The sequence below is a fragment of the Eucyclogobius newberryi genome, unplaced genomic scaffold (genome assembly GCF_026437365.1).
Source record: "Eucyclogobius newberryi isolate DKJ021-1_F unplaced genomic scaffold, fEucNew1.0.hap1 SCAF_8, whole genome shotgun sequence".
Taxonomy (NCBI): Eukaryota; Metazoa; Chordata; class Actinopteri; order Gobiiformes; family Gobiidae; genus Eucyclogobius; species Eucyclogobius newberryi.
The window spans coordinates 37,673,305-37,692,831 of record NW_027316500.1 but is presented as its reverse complement, the minus strand read 5'-3'; the positions used below and the strand labels follow the sequence as shown (position 1 = coordinate 37,692,831).

At 43.6% G+C, this 19,527-nt stretch overlaps 1 pseudogene; it reads left to right on the top strand.

Moving 5' to 3' along the window:
- Positions 1-287: 287 nt before the first annotated feature.
- On the top strand, positions 288-8,527 carry LOC140350838 (general transcription factor II-I repeat domain-containing protein 2-like; annotated as a pseudogene).
- The last annotated feature ends 11,000 nt before the right edge of the window (positions 8,528-19,527 follow it).

Genomic DNA, 19,527 nt, shown 5'->3' with positions numbered 1-19,527 from the left:
CAGACTCGATTCAAGAGTCAACCACCAAGGCAAGCTTTTTGTTGGCATTCAAATTAGCAAAAAACAGCAAACCATTTTCCGGAGGTGAGTTTTTAAAAGATTGCATGGTGGAGGCGGCAGGTGTGCTGAGTCCGGAGAGCCAAGCCAAGTTTGAAAAAAATCAGTTTGTCACGTCGGACTGTGATGCGCCGTGTGGAACTAATTGACGAAGATATAGCCATTCAAATAAACAAAAAGTCTTTTAAGGAATTAATGAGAGTTTTGAGATAACGGATGAGTTTTTGAGCATGAAGTCTCTGAAGGGAACAGCGCAGGGAAAGGATTTGTATGACAAGGTGTCGGCTGCCATCGAGAAACGTAAACTACCTTGGAGTAAACTTGCCGATGTCACGACGGATGGATCACTAAATTTAACTGGAAAAAACATTGGTCTGCAAAAAAGAATACGGGACAAAGTGGGAGAGGAAAACCCTGAGCAGCAGTTATTTTCCTTCACTGCATCATCCATCAGGAATCTCTCTGTAAGTCTGTATTGCAGCTTAACCATGTCATGAATCCCGTAGTAAAACTTGTTAACTTTATACGTGCAAGGAGACTCCAGCACCGTCAGTTCATCACTTTCCTGGAGGAAACTGATGCAGATCATCAGGATTTACTTTATCACTCTCGTGGTTAAGTTTGGGCAAAGTGTTTCAACGCGTCTGGGACCTGAAAGAGGACATGGGCGCATTTTTGGAGTTTGGGGGCAAATCTGACAAATTTCCTGGGCTAAGCGACAAGAAATGGCTTTGTGATTTTGCGTTTGCTCTGGACATATTTTCACACTTGGATGAGCTGAATGTGAAACTGCAGGGGAAAGATCAGTTTGTGCACGACATGTACAAACATGTTACAGCCTTCAAATCTAAGCTAGCTTTATTCTCCAGACAAATTGCAAACACATCTTTTACTCATTTCACCACACTTGGCACGCAAAAAGAGGCGACGCGATATGCAAAGAAATACAGCAAATCACTGGATGACCTGCACAGAGAATTCAGTCGCAGGTTCTCTGATTTTGAAAACATTGAAAAGTCACTTCAACTGGTGTCCTGTCCCCTGTCACAAGACCCTGAAACAGCACCACCTGAGGTACAATTGGAACTGATCGATCTTCAGTCCGACTCTATCTTGAAGGAGAAGTTCAACACTCTTAAACTGAATGACTTTTATGCTTCACTGAACAATTCCACATTTCCAAACCTCCGGAGGACGGCACAGAAGATGCTGGTCTTGTTTGGCTCGACCTATGTATGTGAGCAGACATTCAGTGTCATGAACATGAACAAAGCCCGTCACAGATCCAGCTTCACTGACCAACACCAAAGGATCTATCCTGAGAATTGCCACAACAAAACTGACACCAGACTTTGATGCAAAACAGGGAGATCAACAACACTGTTCCCACTGAAATAGAAGGTCAGTTTTCCTGCTCTTTGTACATTAAGCCATGCATGTGTAATTTATAGTAATTCACACCATCCATATTTTCCTGACCCGGCCCCCCGGTCAAATTTTAGAACCCGATGCGGCCCTCGAGTCAAAAAGTTTGCCCACCCCTGACCTAAACCCTGCACCATCACCTAAGACCTGCACCATCACATAAGCCCTGCACCATCACATAAGCCCTGCACCACCACATAAGCCCTGCACCATCACCTAAACCCTGCACCACCACATAAGCCCTGCACCACCACCTAAGACCTGCACCATCACATAAGCCCTGCACCATCACATAAGCCCTGCACCACCACCTAAGCCCTGCACCATCACCTAAACCCTGCACCACCACATAAGCCCTGCACCATCACCTAAATCCTGCACCACCACATAAGCCCTGCACCATCACCTAAATCCTGCACCACCACATAAGCACTGCACCATCACCTAAGCCTTGCACCATCACCTAAGCCCTGCACCATCACCTAAGCCCTGCACCACCACATAAGCACTGCACCATCACCTAAGCCCCGTAGGCTCGGGTGCTGCCAAATCATTAACATCAATAATATTGTCCAGTTCCACATTGCCACTGTCAAATGGAGCGTCTTGTGCACGTCCGGGTTCAGTTTCGTCATGTGCATTGGTGCCTGACGTCACAGTGACCTCAGTGAAGAGTGCGTGTGCTACTGGTGCAGAGACAAAAGTATTAGGTTGATATTACTGTATATGCTTTTTTTCTATAATTATTGTTATCTAGAATATATTTGGTTTATTTCGAAACCTGTATTTTTAGTTAGTTTGGCCTCAGGGTATAAAAGGGAGGATCCGTCACTCAATCTGTGCCAGATCTTGTTATGGAAAAGCACTCTTCAAACCTTTGGTTCTGGGAATTTCACTATTAAAAACTCAGGCAATCCTTTTGACTAGGCCATAAATGTTAAACAAGTCTCAACAACCACATTACTACATATGGCGTTAGAAGTGGGATGGCGACGTCTAAGAAAGTGAAAAAGACTCCGTTCCCAAGGAAAGTTTGAAGAGGAGTTTGCAGCAGACGATGTGGCAGCAAAGACGGTCAGTGAAGATGGAGGTGCTAACCCTAACCTATGGCTGAGGTCCTGGGCCTGATGAAGGACTTCATGGCAGGCCAGCAGATGAGGGAGGAGGGTTTATTTGAGGAAATATGCAATCTTATTGGGTCGCTGCCTTCTCCGTAAGCCTGACCCGGGTCCAGCATGAGCAGTCCTTGCCCTCGCATGGCTCTTCCGACCCCTGTAGCTACAAAGTGCCCTCAGGGGAAGTCAACGGCGTCGCACCGAGAATGAGAATTGAGAATTACTTACTGCAGTTTGAGAAAATTGCAAAGACTTGGATATGACCAGAGACTGAGCCACTCCTGTCAGGAAAAGCTGTGGAAGCTTCCACGGTCATGGACGAGGACACGGCTCACTTCTACACCGATCTGTTTTTATGTTTCGAGACGATAAGAGTCAGGTCTACAGTGCCTGTAAAACAAGTGAATGAATTATGTTGGTGAAAAAAGGGAAGGAAGACCCCCCAGACACAACACATGTAAACTTCCCATAAGGCAAAGAAAAAGGATCTGAGTTTCTTTTACAGCCTTGACAGCAGCCCATACTTTTTCCACCTGTAAATCAGCTCTAGGAAAGCTGCAGCGCCGTCTACACCGCCGTTGCCTGTTCCCCGCACATGCATGATCTCCCAGGAGGGCCGTAAACGTTCTTTATTTGCTCCATACCTCACCCTTCCATCCGTACAACCTCCCACCTCTCTCTCCCTCTCACAGCGCATTAAGCCCGCAATCGAGGAATGAATACGCCTCATTAAAACAGCAGATATGAAATGGATCTGTTCTGATCGGAGTAGCGTTATGAGCCTGGGTTTAGAAAGGACGAGGAGGAGGCGAGAGGGGGGAATGTACGGGAGACGTGTCAGGTTTACGAGGCGTTGTGCTAGTTTTATGGAAGACGCGGAGGAGTTATGGATTTATGCGAATGACTGTGGAGGAGAGGTACCGTGACATGAAGATCAGATGTGAAGATAGAAGTGGAGAAGAGGAGGGTCTGAGGTGGAAACGTGAGGCTGAAGGAGCATTTTCTGATCCTGAGTCTTGAAAGGTCTTCAGAGGGTAAATGGTTTACAGACAAGAAGGCATCTGAGAAAAGAATACATACCAGTAATAAAACATCTTTAAAAATGTTTCAAATGGAAGAAAAGGGTGTAACAAGTTTTGTTATGATCATATTTGCATATATTAAAAAAATAAGGCATTTTTATCTGTTAAAAAAATTGCCCAAAATTGGGACAAAACAGACAAATGTATAGAACCTGGTTTGTCTCATTTTGACTTATTATGACTTCTCAGATATAAACAATTATAGTTGGGATTTTTATATCATATATAGTTACTGAAAATTGCTGTAAAAATGTGCGATAAATGACAACAAATAAAATCAGAAATGAAGATTTGGGTTTTTATTTTGGCTGTGGCTGCAGAGCCGCGGCGCGGTCAAATGGCCCAGCAGTTTCAGGAACCGCAGCACTGCCATATAGCCTCATGGCTAACCCTAACCCTAACCCTAACCTTAACCCTAACCCTAACCCTAACCCTAACCTTAACCCTAACCCTAACCCTAACCTTAACCTTAACCTTAACCCTAACATTAACCTTAACCTTAACCCTAACCTTAACCCTAACCCTAACCCTAACCCTAACCTTAACCCTAACCTTAACCTTAACCCTAACCCTAACCTTAACCCTAACCCTAACCTTGACCCTGACCCTAACCCTGACCTTGACCCTGACCCTAACCTTAACCTTAACCCTGACCCTAACCTTGACCCTGACCCTAACCCTAACCTTAACCTTAACCCTGACCCTAACCTTGACCCTGACCCTGACCCTAACCCTAACCTTAACCTTAACCCTAACCTTAACCCTAACCTTGACCCTAACCTTAACCCTGACCCTGACCCTAACCTTAACCCTAACCTTAACCCTAACCTTAACCTTAGCCCTGACCCTAACCCTAACCCTAACCTTAACCCTAACCCTAACCCTGACCCTAACCTTAACCTCAACCCTGACCCTAACCCTAACCTTAACCCTAACCTTAACCCTGACCCTAACCCTTAACCTTAACCCTAACCCTAACCTTAACCCTAACCTTAACCCTAACCGTAACCTTAACCTGACCCTAACCTTAACCCTAACCCCTGACCCTAACCTTAACCCTAACCTTAACCCTAACCTTAACCCTAACCCTAACCTTAACCCTGACCCTGACCCTAACCTTAACCCTGACCCTAACCCTAACCCTGACCCTAACCCTGACCCTAACCTTAACCCTAACCCTAACCTTAACCCTGACCCTAACCTTAACCTAAACCCTAACCTTAACCCTGACCCTAACCCTGACCCTAACCCTAACCTTAACCCTGACCCTGACCCTAACCTTGACCCTAACCCTAACCTTAACCCTAACCTTAACCCTAACCCTAACCTTAACCCTAACCTTGACCCTAACCTTAACCTTAACCCTAACCTTAACCCTGACCTTAACCCTAACCCTAACCCTAACCTTAACCCTAACCCTAACCTTAACCTTAACCCTGACCCTAACCCTGACCCTAACCTTAACCTCAACCCTGACCCTAACCCTAACCTTAACCCTGACCCTAACCCTTAACCTTAACCCTAACCCTAACCTTAACCCTGACCCTAACCTTAACCCTAACCTTAACCTTAACCCTGACCCCTGACCCTAACCTTAACCTTAACCCTAACCTTAACCCTAACCTTAACCCTGACCCTGACCCTAACCCTGACCCTAACCTTAACCCTGACCCCTGACCCTAACCTTAACCTTAACCTTAACCCTAACCTTAACCCTAACCTTAACCCTGACCCTGACCCTAACCCTGACCCTAACCTTAACCCTAACCCTGACCCTAACCTTAACCCTGACCCTAACCCTAACCCTGACCCTAACCCTAACCTTAACCCTAACCCTGACCCTAACCTTAACCCTGACCCTAACCTTAACCCTGACCCTAACCTTAAGAAGGTGCTTCAGGATAACTCACTGAATGTGGCTGATTTTAAAGTCTTCTCGTGTCTTCAGTTCAGCCAATAAAACTGCATTTTGTAAATATTTACTTATGTAATGAACAAAGTAGATATTTTGAGACATAATCATTTATATTATTTGATTTTTCCATTTCCACCAAAATATGATAGTATGTAATAACTGAGAATAATTTAGCAGTGGCTCAGCGGTAAAGCAGTTCCCACTAACCCAAAGGTTAAGTGTTTTTTCTTGGAGACTGCTCCCCTCAGGCAGGAGGCCACTCCCCTCAGGCAGGAGGCCACTCCCCTCAGGCAGGAGGCCACTCCCCTCAGGCAGGAGGCCACTCCCCTCAGGCAGGAGGCCACTCCCCTCAGGCAGGAGGCCGCTCCCCTCAGGCAGGAGGCCGCTCCCCTCAGGCAGGAGGCCGCTCCCCTCAGGCAGGAGGCCACTCCCCTCAGGCAGGAGGCCACTCCCCTCAGGCAGGAGGCCACTCCCCTCAGGCAGGAGGCCACTCCCCTCAGGCAGGAGGCTACTCCCCTCAGGCAGGAGGCCACTCCCCTCAGGTAGGAGGCCACTCCCCTCAGGCAGGAGGCCACTCCCCTCAGGCAGGAGGCCACTCCCCTCAGGCAGGAGGCCGCTCCCCTCAGGCAGGAGGCCACTCCCCTCAGGTAGGAGGCCACTCCTCTCAGGCAGGAGGCCGCTCCCCTCAGGCAGGAGGCCACTCCCCTCAGGCAGGAGGCTACGGTCCATTCGGACCAGATCCTCCCCCCATAAGAACAGTTTCTTTCCCTCTGACTCATGAACACTTCTTAAACACTGTCACTTTAACTATAATTTAATCACTCACTGTTCACTTTCTGCACTACATATGTAAATTCAACTGTACATTTTGTGTACATAGTAAGTACATTTTTATTTTATCTCATGGCAGATTTAAATTGTTTCTCTTTTTGACTTATACATGTTGTTTTATCATTGTTCATTGTTTTATGTTGCACTGAATCACAAAATTCCTATGTTTGTGAATTCTGTTCTTTGACAATAAACCTTTTCTGATTCTGATTCTGAACTGACTTGATATTACAGCGCAGTGATCGCAGGGATTATGATGCTGTGATTACAGGACACATCTACCACTCCACTTAGGGTTAGGGTTGTTTAACAGATATTTTTAAAAGGGACATGTTACACAAAAATCTATTTGAATAATCTTATAATCTTGTCATCAGTTTGTTATCAGTGTTTCTTCGTCATCAAGAGCTCAGAAAATAGCACTTTTCTTAGTTGTGATTATTTGGAAACTGAAGACTTTGTGTGGCACATGTAGGTGCAGTGAAGACTTGACTACGATTGTTTGGAACAGTTTGGGGACAGGGACAGCTGATGCTAATGTGTGCTAGCTATGTTAGCACAACTGGCTTGTATCATTCATGTAAAGAGGGCAGGCTCGTCTCAGCAGACTTTGCCCTTCTTGTCTCCTGTTTATGTGTGTGATATTGTATATGAGCGACAGCGTCTGATTGTGAGGGATCTGCACGTGCTCAGACCAGAGCAGAGAGCGCTGCATGTGAGCGTGTGGAGCAGATGTAGAGTCTCATTAACCTTGAGTGTAAACAGAGTTCTGGCCCATTGTCTCTCACCTTTAAAAACAAAGCGAACCGCAGGCTACGCTAACAGTAGGTTCTACACAAGGAGCGCGTCCGTTTGTGCAGTTTGTGATCATGTATTTATAGAGAAAAAGGTTGTGTTAAATGATGCAAATCTTTATCCTTTTAACAATGTGGAACATAATGGAAGAACTACAACAAGAAGAGATGATTTTAACTAAGTGACAATACTCAAATAGCTTTGTAGAGAGGCATCTGAACGAGTATGTAGTATGTAGATCAGACAACATTTATAACCAAGGCTAATTTGCAATGTCTGTTTCTAGAAGTGCGTTTCCAGACAAATAATTTACATTTCTATTTCTCATAGTTATTTAAAAGCAAAGGTAGGACTTTAAAAGACCACTGGAGTGTTCCCTGCTTTCATCTACAGAAGGCCAAACATGCACTTCCCCTGATAGGAGGAACACACTCCAGCGTCTCACACTCTGGGAAGGTTTTGGAGGATCCGGAAAATGTCTGTCCAGCTATTTGAAAGAATATTTTGCAGTATAATTTTCGAGCTATTATTATTGCAAAAAAGATTTGTGCATTTGTAATTTGATTTGGCTGTAATAAGAAGTGTGCGTAGTATGTTTTGTGTGTGGAACTAGACTCAGAGGTCTTTGAGTCCAGTATGTGAAGAACCACATTACCCAGGCCACTTTGAATTTTGAACTTCTGGAAGAAGATATAGAGTTATATTGGCAAACAGAAATATTTTTAAGAGCTCCTTTATAACAAGGGCGGTCAAAGCGTCTAACTCTACATATTTTTTATGTAACAGATCTTTTGCGTTATGAAATGTTGAGCCAAGTGTGACATGTGGATCTGTTTTTGATTGTTTTGGTGAAACACAAGGCAAATTTCCACAACTGTGGACATTAAAGGTTTTGTATTTGTATCATATTTGTATTAGTGCGTGTGTCCTTTTTGTAAGTGACCTACAGATGACTGAATGAGACATTAGGCTTCTTCTTGCTACATGGCTCACATCCCTTTTTGGAGGTCCACATACCTGTGGAGGTTTAACGATGTCTCTGCCACAAGCAGAGACTTTGTGCTTTGAAGGTTGGAATAAACTTTTCCTAAAATAACTGCTTTCAATTTGAAACTGGAATAAAATGAATTCTTAAGAGCCATTTGTTTCTCCCAAGAGGAAAGCTAAAACTAATAAACACCCATCTGATAGAAGGCTTTGATGCATTTACTGTGCCTAATGTTAATGTTGTTCTGCTTTGTTTATGACTCGGTTCTTGCGTTTAGGGGAAATTCCAGATCCAGACCTCCACCTCCGTCAGCGTCTGACGGTGGAAGCTTCATGTCAATATTCAAGCCTAAAACAATCACAGGCCAGTTGCAGACAGCTGCCCCAGCAAGAGAAAGGACTGGAGAAGAAGAGAGAAACACTGTTCCTTGGTTTAGCTAAACTACCTAGCAGGAGACAAAGAGGACAAAACCCAAGGAAACTTTACTCTCTCTCCCAGAGGTAATTCTGTGCTCTTCATTGGCTTCAAACTGCAAACCGCAAACTCAAGCAAAAAACCCTTTTCGCATTTTCCAGCCAACAATGTTTCCTCAGCCTTAATCTGAGATAAACATTCAAGAACATCTCTTCAAGAGGAGGAAGGAAAATCCAGTGCTCCTTCAGCCTGACGCTGTCAGATCCAGAGCTTCAGGCTGAGGGGCCCATGTCCTTCTCAACGTGACCCCTGAGCTGCACCCTGGAGGCATCAGCTCCATCACCGCGGTAACCAAAGGCCCACCTTCTGCTGGATCACACAGCTCCTGCTTCTGGTCCTATAAACGCACATATTTCACATTTTGGCTGTTATGATCATCTTAGACTCAACAATAACTCTAACTCACAACTCGATAGATCTAGAACAATTATATCTAGTGTCTCCATCTGTGTTTGACTCATTTGCATATTTCATATTCATATTCATCTGTTTAATTATTTGCTGAAAATCTTTACAAACCACAGTTGGTAAAGTGTTCATTCCATTCCAGAAAAGGGGCCAATGTCTCACACACCTTCAGGAACCTTTTTTTTAAATGATTGATTTAGATATTTAATTTGAGAATTGTTAATTGCCTAATCAAGGCTGGTGTCCCTCATAACTCTAAAATATAATAAATAAACTTACTCGCATTCCTGCCGTGCGGCATGTTTGATGTTAATCCAATTCTTTCATCAATATGAACTTTGAACGTCGCCCTCTTTCATAAGTGGGAGGACATGAATCACATACAGCGCTGGGGCGAGTAGAAGAACTGTGTCGACCGGACCCTTAACCCAACAATGACTCTAATGACTCTTGAAAAAGAGGTTTGGTAGTTTTTCCTGGTCGAGAAGGACGGTCTAAGGACACGGGATGCTGGGACATTGTCAAGTCCCTATGAACAGTGTTTATCTTATCTTAATCTGTTTTTCACCCTCGCCCCTCGAAGGAAACTGCTGTTGTGATCTTGGGTGTGAGAAAAAATAAATTGAATTGATTTTCTCGGGGTCTTGTTCACGAGTGAGTGAAGGATGGAGCGTGAGATTGACAGTTGGATCGGTGCAGCAGCTGCAGTGATGCAGTCGCTGCATCGGACTGTTGTGTTGAAGAAGGAGCTGAGTCGAAAGACAAAGCTCTCGATTTACCGGTCGGTCTACGTTCTGACCTCACCTATGGTCATGAGCTTTGGGTAATGACCGAATACAAGCGGTCAAAATGAGTTTCCTCCTCCACGTCGAGAGGAGCCAGCTGAGGTGGCTCGGGCATCTGTTCCGGAGCCTCCTGGGCGCCTCCCTGGGGAGGTGTTTCAGGCATGTCCCACCGGGAAGAGGCCCCGGGGAAGACCAAGGACACGCTGGAGGGACAATGTCTCTCGGCTGGCCTGGGAACGCCTCGGGATCCCCTGGGAAAGTTGGAGGAAGTGTCTGGGGAGGAGGAAGTCTGAGAGTCCCTGCTTAGACTGCAGCACCCGCGACCCGGCCCCGGATTAAGCGGATGAAGATGGATGGATGAATTGATTTGAATGATTATGTCGGCCCACCATCGGCCCAACCAACATAAAATGATACTTTATTCATTGTGTCGAGCTTCTGCCGGACCAATGCATGTACTGTTACAATGCATGTAACACCTTCTGAAAAGACACTGAATAATTTGTTTGAAAGTATTTATTTAGAATTCAACCGTTCAGTGTTATAATACATATATGTATAAGAGGAAACATTGGTACAAAAGCCTGTGTTTAAGGCCAGTCCTGAAATACCTGCAATAAAATATATTTTGAAAAGTATTCTGTGACTTTGTTCCATCAGAGGATTGTATCTGAATACTAATTTCAGGGGGTCCAGAGATGATATGAGAGAAAAATTAAACATGGCTTGAATCCCTTCTAGTGCAGTGGTAAATATGTAAAATATATATATAAAAGATGAATGAATTAGATTAAATAAAGCATTAGACATGAGGCTAGACCAACCTTTTTCTATTTGTTTCATCATTTGTGGCGCAGCAGCCTAAATGCCGGAACATGTCGGCCTCGGTGAAACTGAGATAAACCCCAATTTTTTTTTTTTTTTTCAAATGTGTTATTTTCGTTTTGTGCTAGTTGAAGTTATGAATAAGCCCCTGTGTGCTTCAGATAACACTATTGGTTGTCTTAAACGTATACATTAAGCTGTTAAAAATGTGGAGTTTTGGGGTCTTTTTCCTGCTCTCCTGGGGGGCGTCACCTTTTTCTAGCCAACGTATTGTTTACATTTTCCACCAATCAGCTGTGATCCGCATGGCTACAGCTGCTGCTCCGTGTTTTCCTCTCATGACTCCAGACCGTCTGCAGAGCACAGTCTTCAGAGCTTACATTTCCTGGACTACATTGCAACGGAACTGTTTACTCTGGTACACTTTTACTTTACTACTAAATGATTGCTTTAACGCTGTGTTTTAAGGCGGTCTCGTGATCACTTTAGAATCTTACTTGTCTGCTCCGGTGGAGCTAATGCTAAGCTAACATGTTGCTTCAGTGCACTCTGCAATACGGGCTTAATGTGACTACTTGCTGTTATCACCATGTTATCGGGTTATTTTTCGGCGTGGGTTGGCCCGTGGGTTGTGTGGGTCGTGCGTTGTGTGTGTTTTATGGTGCTAAACCGGCTGTTACCCCCACAGCCCGGAGCTAAACGCAGCTATTCGGAGCTAAGTTGTAAGCTAAACTTTGCTATGTTATCGGGTTATTTTTCGGCGTGGGAAGAGAAAAAAACTACAACTCCCGAAACCACTTCTGGTCACGTGGCTTACGTACGTTGCACGTCACGCACGCACTGCGTCACTCGAACCAATCACGCGCTTGCCTGGCCATTATCAGCTTCCTGTGTGTCTCTCTGTGCACGGTGTTGGGAGAGACAACAGGACGGCTGAACCAGGTAAGCTTTGCGACTAAAACACCCGCTTTTGATCACTTTAATGTGCGTCGGTTTTAAACTCGAGTGTATGTTTATGTTTTGGTGTGCTGTTCTGCAAGTGTTTTGCTTTTACGAGCCGTGTTATCTCAAGTGAGCTAGCTAGCCCCGCTAGCCGAGGGCAGATGTCCCAATATCTCCGCGTTTTGCATCTTAAATACACCGTTAACGTCACAATGTGAACTGTTATCTGTGAAGCGTGTTATTCCCATATTACTGTTAACCCTAATCCTTTTATCCCCCTTTTCAGAATTGGCAAAGACACCCTGACTGACATGACCTGTCTCTACGTGAAGTCTGCTAAGGAGCGTGGTAAGTGTAAAACATTATTTTGGTGATTTTCATGTTTTAATGATTAGAGTATAATTAACCATAAGCAACAGCTGTTTTTCAGGTGAGCCTGCAGTTTGCTGGCCACACCAAATTCTCCCCTGATTGCGGCTTTGGACTTATCAAGCAAGCATACATGAAGACCAGGGTTGACGCTTTGGAAGACATCGCTGAGGTTAGTTTATATTATTTGACTACTGTAATGTGTAAACATTAGTCTGGCAAAACTTCAGTGCTGCTCTCTGCTTAAGATATGTTTCTTCTGTTCTCATTTTTTTACATTGTCGCCCTTGTCATCAGGTAGTGGAAAACAGCTCTCCTGAGTCTCACCTCAATATCCCACTTCTTCAGACGGCTTCCAAAGATCCAAGAGTTATCAGCACTTCAGGTATTTATATTGAAACTCTCACATTGTGTTAAAAAAAATAGTTAATGAGTGTTTTATGTGAAATAGTTAGCCATTTCTCAAATGTCCTGTTATTTGTTTACAGCTTTGATGCCAAGAGCCGAGAGTCACAGCACAGAAGAGTGCACAGACGAAGAAGAGGATGAGGATGTGATCTCTGATGTAATTGGACTCTGGTGGTGTACATATCTATTATCTCATATCTCATATATTCAAAGCCATGGACCCGTTGCAGTTCGTATACCTGGCCCTGGCATCTGTTTATAAGAGTTCTTCTATTAAGAGTGTTTTTTAAACTTCCTATAAGTTACTGTCCTTTCCCCCTGTATCTACTGCGTTGTAACATTAAAGGCTCTTATCTTATCTTTTGTTGTTTGTGTTGAATCATTCAGTGCACCATTGTTGGTGAATCACCTGTGAATTATGTTTATCGACAAATGCAATGAACCCTATTCTCATTCTGATTCTTTGATTCTATTCAGGGCCTTTTGTAATCCAAGTATTTCCATTTTAATATAGTAACTTCTAATTCTGATTCAAGTCCAGTTCACATCAATAACAACACTCCTCTTGAGTCTTGAGTGACAGCTGTAGGGGGAGGGGCTGTCAGTGTGACAGGGGGGAGGGCTTATCTCAATGAGATGCAAATGAGCCCCGCCCCCCTGTGACTCTGGGCTCACTCCGGTGAGAAACTTTGAGCCCCGTTTTCTCAGTGAAAGGTTTTGAGAGTTGTTTACATTCAAATGACCACAACTTACTCAAATATGATCAGATCTACATGAGAGAGACATCATTGGAAAGCTTTGAATTCACACTTTCAGAATCTGTGAATAACTCAAAATGTCTCCGGGTAGACTTGTAACTGGTTTATCCACGGTCAGTCACATTTGTTTTGCATTTATTTATAAGATAAGAGAGCCAGTTATCACAAATGATAACACATGTCGGGTCCTCCTCCTTCTGAACAGCAAAGACGGATAAAACAAGTGAATGATTTTGTTTTGGGAAGTGGTGGGACAATTGCAAGCTAATAGATGAAATTCCAATGATACTGACTCATACAAGTCAATATCAGAAAACATGCTGGTCTGAACCAGCGTGGCTCCGTTCTCTCCCACTGTGACTTGGTCCCGGGCCTTAGCTCTCCAAAGCGGTCGCTGCTCGGGACGCTCTGGTGCAGGGGGCCCTGTCCGTGCCGTTAGAGGCCACTGGGGAGACATTTTCCACGTTATTTGTCGACTGAACGCAAGTTTATCTAAAACTTCGGGCCATTAGACTGTCATCTAATTTCAGACAAAAAGCTAATTGCAACAACAGTAAAAAGCTAACAGTGGCTCAACAACATAATTCAGGAGATTATTTCAACCTTTTTCATAACACATAACATTATGAGGACATTTGCATTAACATAACTATTCAATTACACAAAGGTTATGATTGAAACGTTAAGTAAAAGAAAAGTATAGAAAGAAAGCCAAAAGAGTTTGCAAAGTTTCCCGCTCACCAGCAGCACTGAGCTGATACAGCCTGTTAAAGCCTGTTACAACCTATCAAAGCACGTTACAACCTATCAAAGCACGTTACAACCTATCAAAGCCCGTTACAACCTATCAAAGCCCGTTACAACCTATCAAAGCCCGTTACAACCTATCAAAGCCTGTTACAACCTATCAAAGCCCGTTACAACCTATCAAAGCCCGTTACAACCTATCAAAGCCCGTTAAAGCCCGTTACAACCTATCAAAGCCTGTTAAAGCCCGTTACAACCTATCAAAGCACGTTACAACCTATCAAAGCCCGTTACAACCCATTAAAGCACGTTACAACCTATCAAAGCACGTTACAACCTATCAAAGCACGTTACAACCTATCAAAGCACGTTACAACCTATCAAAGCACGTTACAACCTATCAAAGCACGTTACAGCCTATCAAAGCCCGTTACAATCTATCAAAGCCTGTTAAAGCCCGTTACAACCTATCAAAGCACGTTACAACCTATCAAAGCCCGTTACAACCTATCAAAGCCCGTTACAACCTATCAAAGCCCGTTACAACCTATCAAAGCCCGTTACAACCTATCAAAGCCCGTTACAACCTATCAAAGCCCGTTAAAGCCCGTTACAACCTATCAAAGCCCGTTACAACCTATCAAAGCACGTTAAAGCCCGTTACAACCTATCAAAGCACGTTACAACCTATCAAAGCACTTTAAAGCCCGTTACAACCTATCAAAGCACGTTACAACCTATCAAAGCACGTTACAACCTATCAAAGCCCGTTACAACCTATCAAAGCCCGTTAAAGCCCGTTACAACCTATCAAAGCACGTTACAACCTATCAAAGCCCGTTACAACCTATCAAAGCCCGTTACAACCTATCAAAGCCCGTTACAACCTATCAAAGCCCGTTACAACCTATCAAAGCCCGTTAAAGCCCGTTACAACCTATCAAAGCCCGTTACAACCTATCAAAGCCCGTTAAAGCCCGTTACAACCTATCAAAGCCCGTTACAACCTATCAAAGCACGTTAAAGCCCGTTACAACCTATCAAAGCACGTTACAACCTATCAAAGCACGTTAAAGCCCGTTACAACCTATCAAAGCCCGTTACAACCTATCAAAGCACGTTAAAGCCCGTTACAACCTATCAAAGCACGTTACAACCTATCAAAGCCCGTTAAAACCTATAAAAGCCCGTTACAACCTATAAAAGCCCGTTACAACCTATCAAAGCACGTTACAACCTATCAAAGCAAGTTACAACCTATCAAAGCACGTTACAACCTATCAAAGCCCGTTACAACCTATCAAAGCCCGTTACAACCTATCAAAGCCCGTTACAACCTATCAAAGCCTGTTACAACCTATCAAAGCCCGTTACAACCTATCAAAGCCCGTTACAACCTATCAAAGCCCGTTAAAGCCCGTTACAACCTATCAAAGCCTGTTAAAGCCCGTTACAACCTATCAAAGCACGTTACAACCTATCAAAGCCCGTTACAACCCATTAAAGCACGTTACAACCTATCAAAGCACGTTACAACCTATCAAAGCACGTTACAACCTATCAAAGCACGTTACAACCTATCAAAGCACGTTACAACCTATCAAAGCACGTTACAGCCTATCAAAGCCCGTTACAATCTATCAAAGCCTGTTAAAGCCCGTTACAACCTATCAAAGCACGTTACAACCTATCAAAGCCCGTTACAACCTATCAAAGCCCGTTACAACCTATCAAAGCCCGTTACAACCTATCAAAGCCCGTTACAACCTATCAAAGCCCGTTACAACCTATCAAAGCCCGTTAAAGCCCGTTACAACCTATCAAAGCCCGTTACAACCTATCAAAGCACGTTAAAGCCCGTTACAACCTATCAAAGCACGTTACAACCTATCAAAGCACTTTAAAGCCCGTTACAACCTATCAAAGCACGTTACAACCTATCAAAGCACGTTACAACCTATCAAAGCCCGTTACAACCTATCAAAGCCCGTTAAAGCCCGTTACAACCTATCAAAGCACGTTACAACCTATCAAAGCCCGTTACAACCTATCAAAGCCCGTTACAACCTATCAAAGCCCGTTACAACCTATCAAAGCCCGTTACAACCTATCAAAGCCCGTTAAAGCCCGTTACAACCTATCAAAGCCCGTTACAACCTATCAAAGCCCGTTAAAGCCCGTTACAACCTATCAAAGCCCGTTACAACCTATCAAAGCACGTTAAAGCCCGTTACAACCTATCAAAGCACGTTACAACCTATCAAAGCACGTTAAAGCCCGTTACAACCTATCAAAGCCCGTTACAACCTATCAAAGCACGTTAAAGCCCGTTACAACCTATCAAAGCACGTTACAACCTATCAAAGCCCGTTAAAACCTATAAAAGCCCGTTACAACCTATAAAAGCCCGTTACAACCTATCAAAGCACGTTACAACCTATCAAAGCAAGTTACAACCTATCAAAGCACGTTACAACCTATCAAAGCCCGTTACAACCTATAAAAGCACGTTACAACCTATCAAAGCCCGTTAAAGCCCGTTACAACCTATCAAAGCATGTTACAACCTATCAAAGCCCGTTACAACCTATCAAAGCCCGTTACAACCTATCAAAGCACGTTACCACCTATCAAAGCCCGTTACAACCTATCAAAGCACGTTACAACCTATCAAAGCCCGTTACAACCTATCAAAGCCCGTTAAAGCCTGTTACAACCTATCAAAGCCCGTTACAACCTATCAAAGCACGTTACAACCTATCAAAGCACGTTAAAGCCCGTTACAACCTATCAAAGCACGTTACAACCTATCAAAGCCCGTTACAACCTATCAAAGCATGTTAAAGCACGTTACAACCTATAAAAGCCCGTTACAACCTATCAAAGCATGTTAAAGCATGTTACAACCTATCAAAGCCCGTTACAATCTATCAAAGCACGTTACAACCTATCAAAGCACGTTACAACCTATCAAAGCACGTTACAACCTATCAAAGCCCGTTACAACCTATCAAAGCCTGTTACAACCTATAAAAGCACGTTACAACCTATCAAAGCCCGTTAAAGCCCGTTACAACCTATCAAAGCCCGTTACAACCTATCAAAGCACGTTACAACCTATCAAAGCCCGTTACAACCTATCAAAGCACGTTAAAGCCCGTTACAACCTATCAAAGCACGTTACAACCTATCAAAGCCCGTTACAACCTATAAAAGCCTGTTACAACCTATCAAAGCCCGTTACAACCTATCAAAGCCTGTTACAACCTATAAAAGCATGTTACAACCTATCAAAGCCTGTTACAACCTATCAAAGCACGTTACGACCTATCAAAGCACGTTACAACCTATCAAAGCACGTTACAACCTATCAAAGCCTGTTACAACCTATCAAAGCCCGTTAAAGCCTGTTACAACCTATCAAAGCACGTTACAACCTATCAAAGCCTGTTACAACCTATCAAAGCCCGTTACAACCTATCAAAGCCCGTTAAAGCCTGTTACAACCTATCAAAGCACGTTACAACCTATCAAAGCCCGTTACAACCTATCAAAGCCCGTTAAAGCCTGTTACAACCTATCAAAGCACGTTACAACCTATCAAAGCACGTTAAAGCCCGTTACAACCTATCAAAGCACGTTACAACCTATCAAAGCCCGTTACAACCTATCAAAGCCTGTTAAAGCCCGTTACAACCTATCAAAGCCTGTTACAACCTATCAAAGCACGTTACAACCTATCAAAGCCCGTTACAACCTATCAAAGCCCGTTACAACCTATCAAAGCCCGTTACAACCTATCAAAGCCCGTTACAACCTATCAAAGCACGTTACAACCTATCAAAGCACGTTACAACCTATCAAAGCCCGTTACAACCTATCAAAGCCCGTTAAAGCCCGTTACAACCTATCAAAGCCTGTTACAACCTATCAAAGCACGTTACAACCTATCAAAGCCCGTTACAACCTATCAAAGCCCGTTACAACCTATCAAAGCACGTTACAACCTATCAAAGCCCGTTACAACCTATCAAAGCCTGTTACAACCTATAAAAGCACGTTACAACCTATCAAAGCACGTTACAACCTATCAAAGCCCGTTACAACCTATCAAAGCACGTTACAACCTATAAAAGCACGTTACAACCTATCAAAGCACGTTACAACCTATCAAAGCCCGTTACAACCTATCAAAGCCTGTTACAACCTATCAAAGCCCGTTACAACCTATCAAAGCCCGTTACAACCTATCAAAGCACGTTACAACCTATCAAAGCCCGTTACAACCTATCAAAGCCCGTTACAACCTATCAAAGCACGTTACAACCTATCAAATCCCGTTAAAACCTATAAAAGCACGTTACAACCTATAAAAGCACGTTACAACCTATAAAAGCACGTTACAACCTATCAAAGCCCGTTACAACCTATAAAAGCCCGTTACAACCTATCAAAGCCTGTTACAACCTATCAAAGCCCGTTACAACCTATCAAAGCCTCTTTAAGCCCGTTACAACCTATCAAAGCCCGTTACAACCTATCAAAGCCTCTTAAAGCCCGTTACAACCTATCAAAGCCCGTTACAACCTATCAAAGCACGTTACAACCTATCAAAGCACGTTCCAACCTATCAAAGCCCGTTACAACCTATAAAAGCCCGTTACAACCTATCAAAGCCCGTTAAAGCCTGTTACAACCTATAAAAGCCTGTTACAACCTATAAAAGCCCGTTACAACCTATCAAAGCCCGTTACAACCTATCAAAGCACGTTCCAACCTATCAAAGCCCGTTACAACCTATAAAAGCCCGTTACAACCTATCAAAGCCCGTTAAAGCCTGTTACAACCTATAAAAGCCTGTTACAACCTATAAAAGCCCGTTACAACCTATAAAAGCCCGTTACAACCTATCAAAGCCCGTTACAACCTATCAAAGCCTGTTACTACCTATAAAAGCCCGTTACAACCTATCAAAGCCTGTTACAACCTATCAAAGCCCGTTACAACCTATCAAAGCCCGTTACAACCTATGAAAGCCCGTTACAACCTATCAAAGCCTGTTACAACCTATAAAAGCCCGTAACAACCTATCAAAGCCTGTTACAACCTATAAAAGCCCGTTACAACCTATCAAAGCCTGTTACAACCTATCAAAGCCCGTTACAACCTATCAAAGCCCGTTACAACCTATCAAAGCCTCTTAAAGCCCGTTACAACCTATCAAAACCCGTTACAACCTATCAAAGCCTCTTAAAGCCCGTTACAACCTATCAAAGCCCGTTACAACCTATCAAAGCACGTTACAACCTATCAAAGCCCGTTAAAGCCCGTTACAACCTATCAAAGCCTGTTACAACCTATCAAAGCCCGTTACAACCTATAAAAGCCCGCTACAACCTATCAAAGCCTGTTACAACCTATCTAAGCCCGTTAAAGCCCGTTACAACCTATCAAAGCACGTTACAACCTATCAAAGTCCGTTACAACCTATCAAAGCACGTTACAACCTATCAAAGCCCGTTACAACCTATCAAAGCACGTTACAACCTATCAAAGCCCGTTACAACCTATCAAAGCACGTTACAACTTATCAAAGCCTGTTA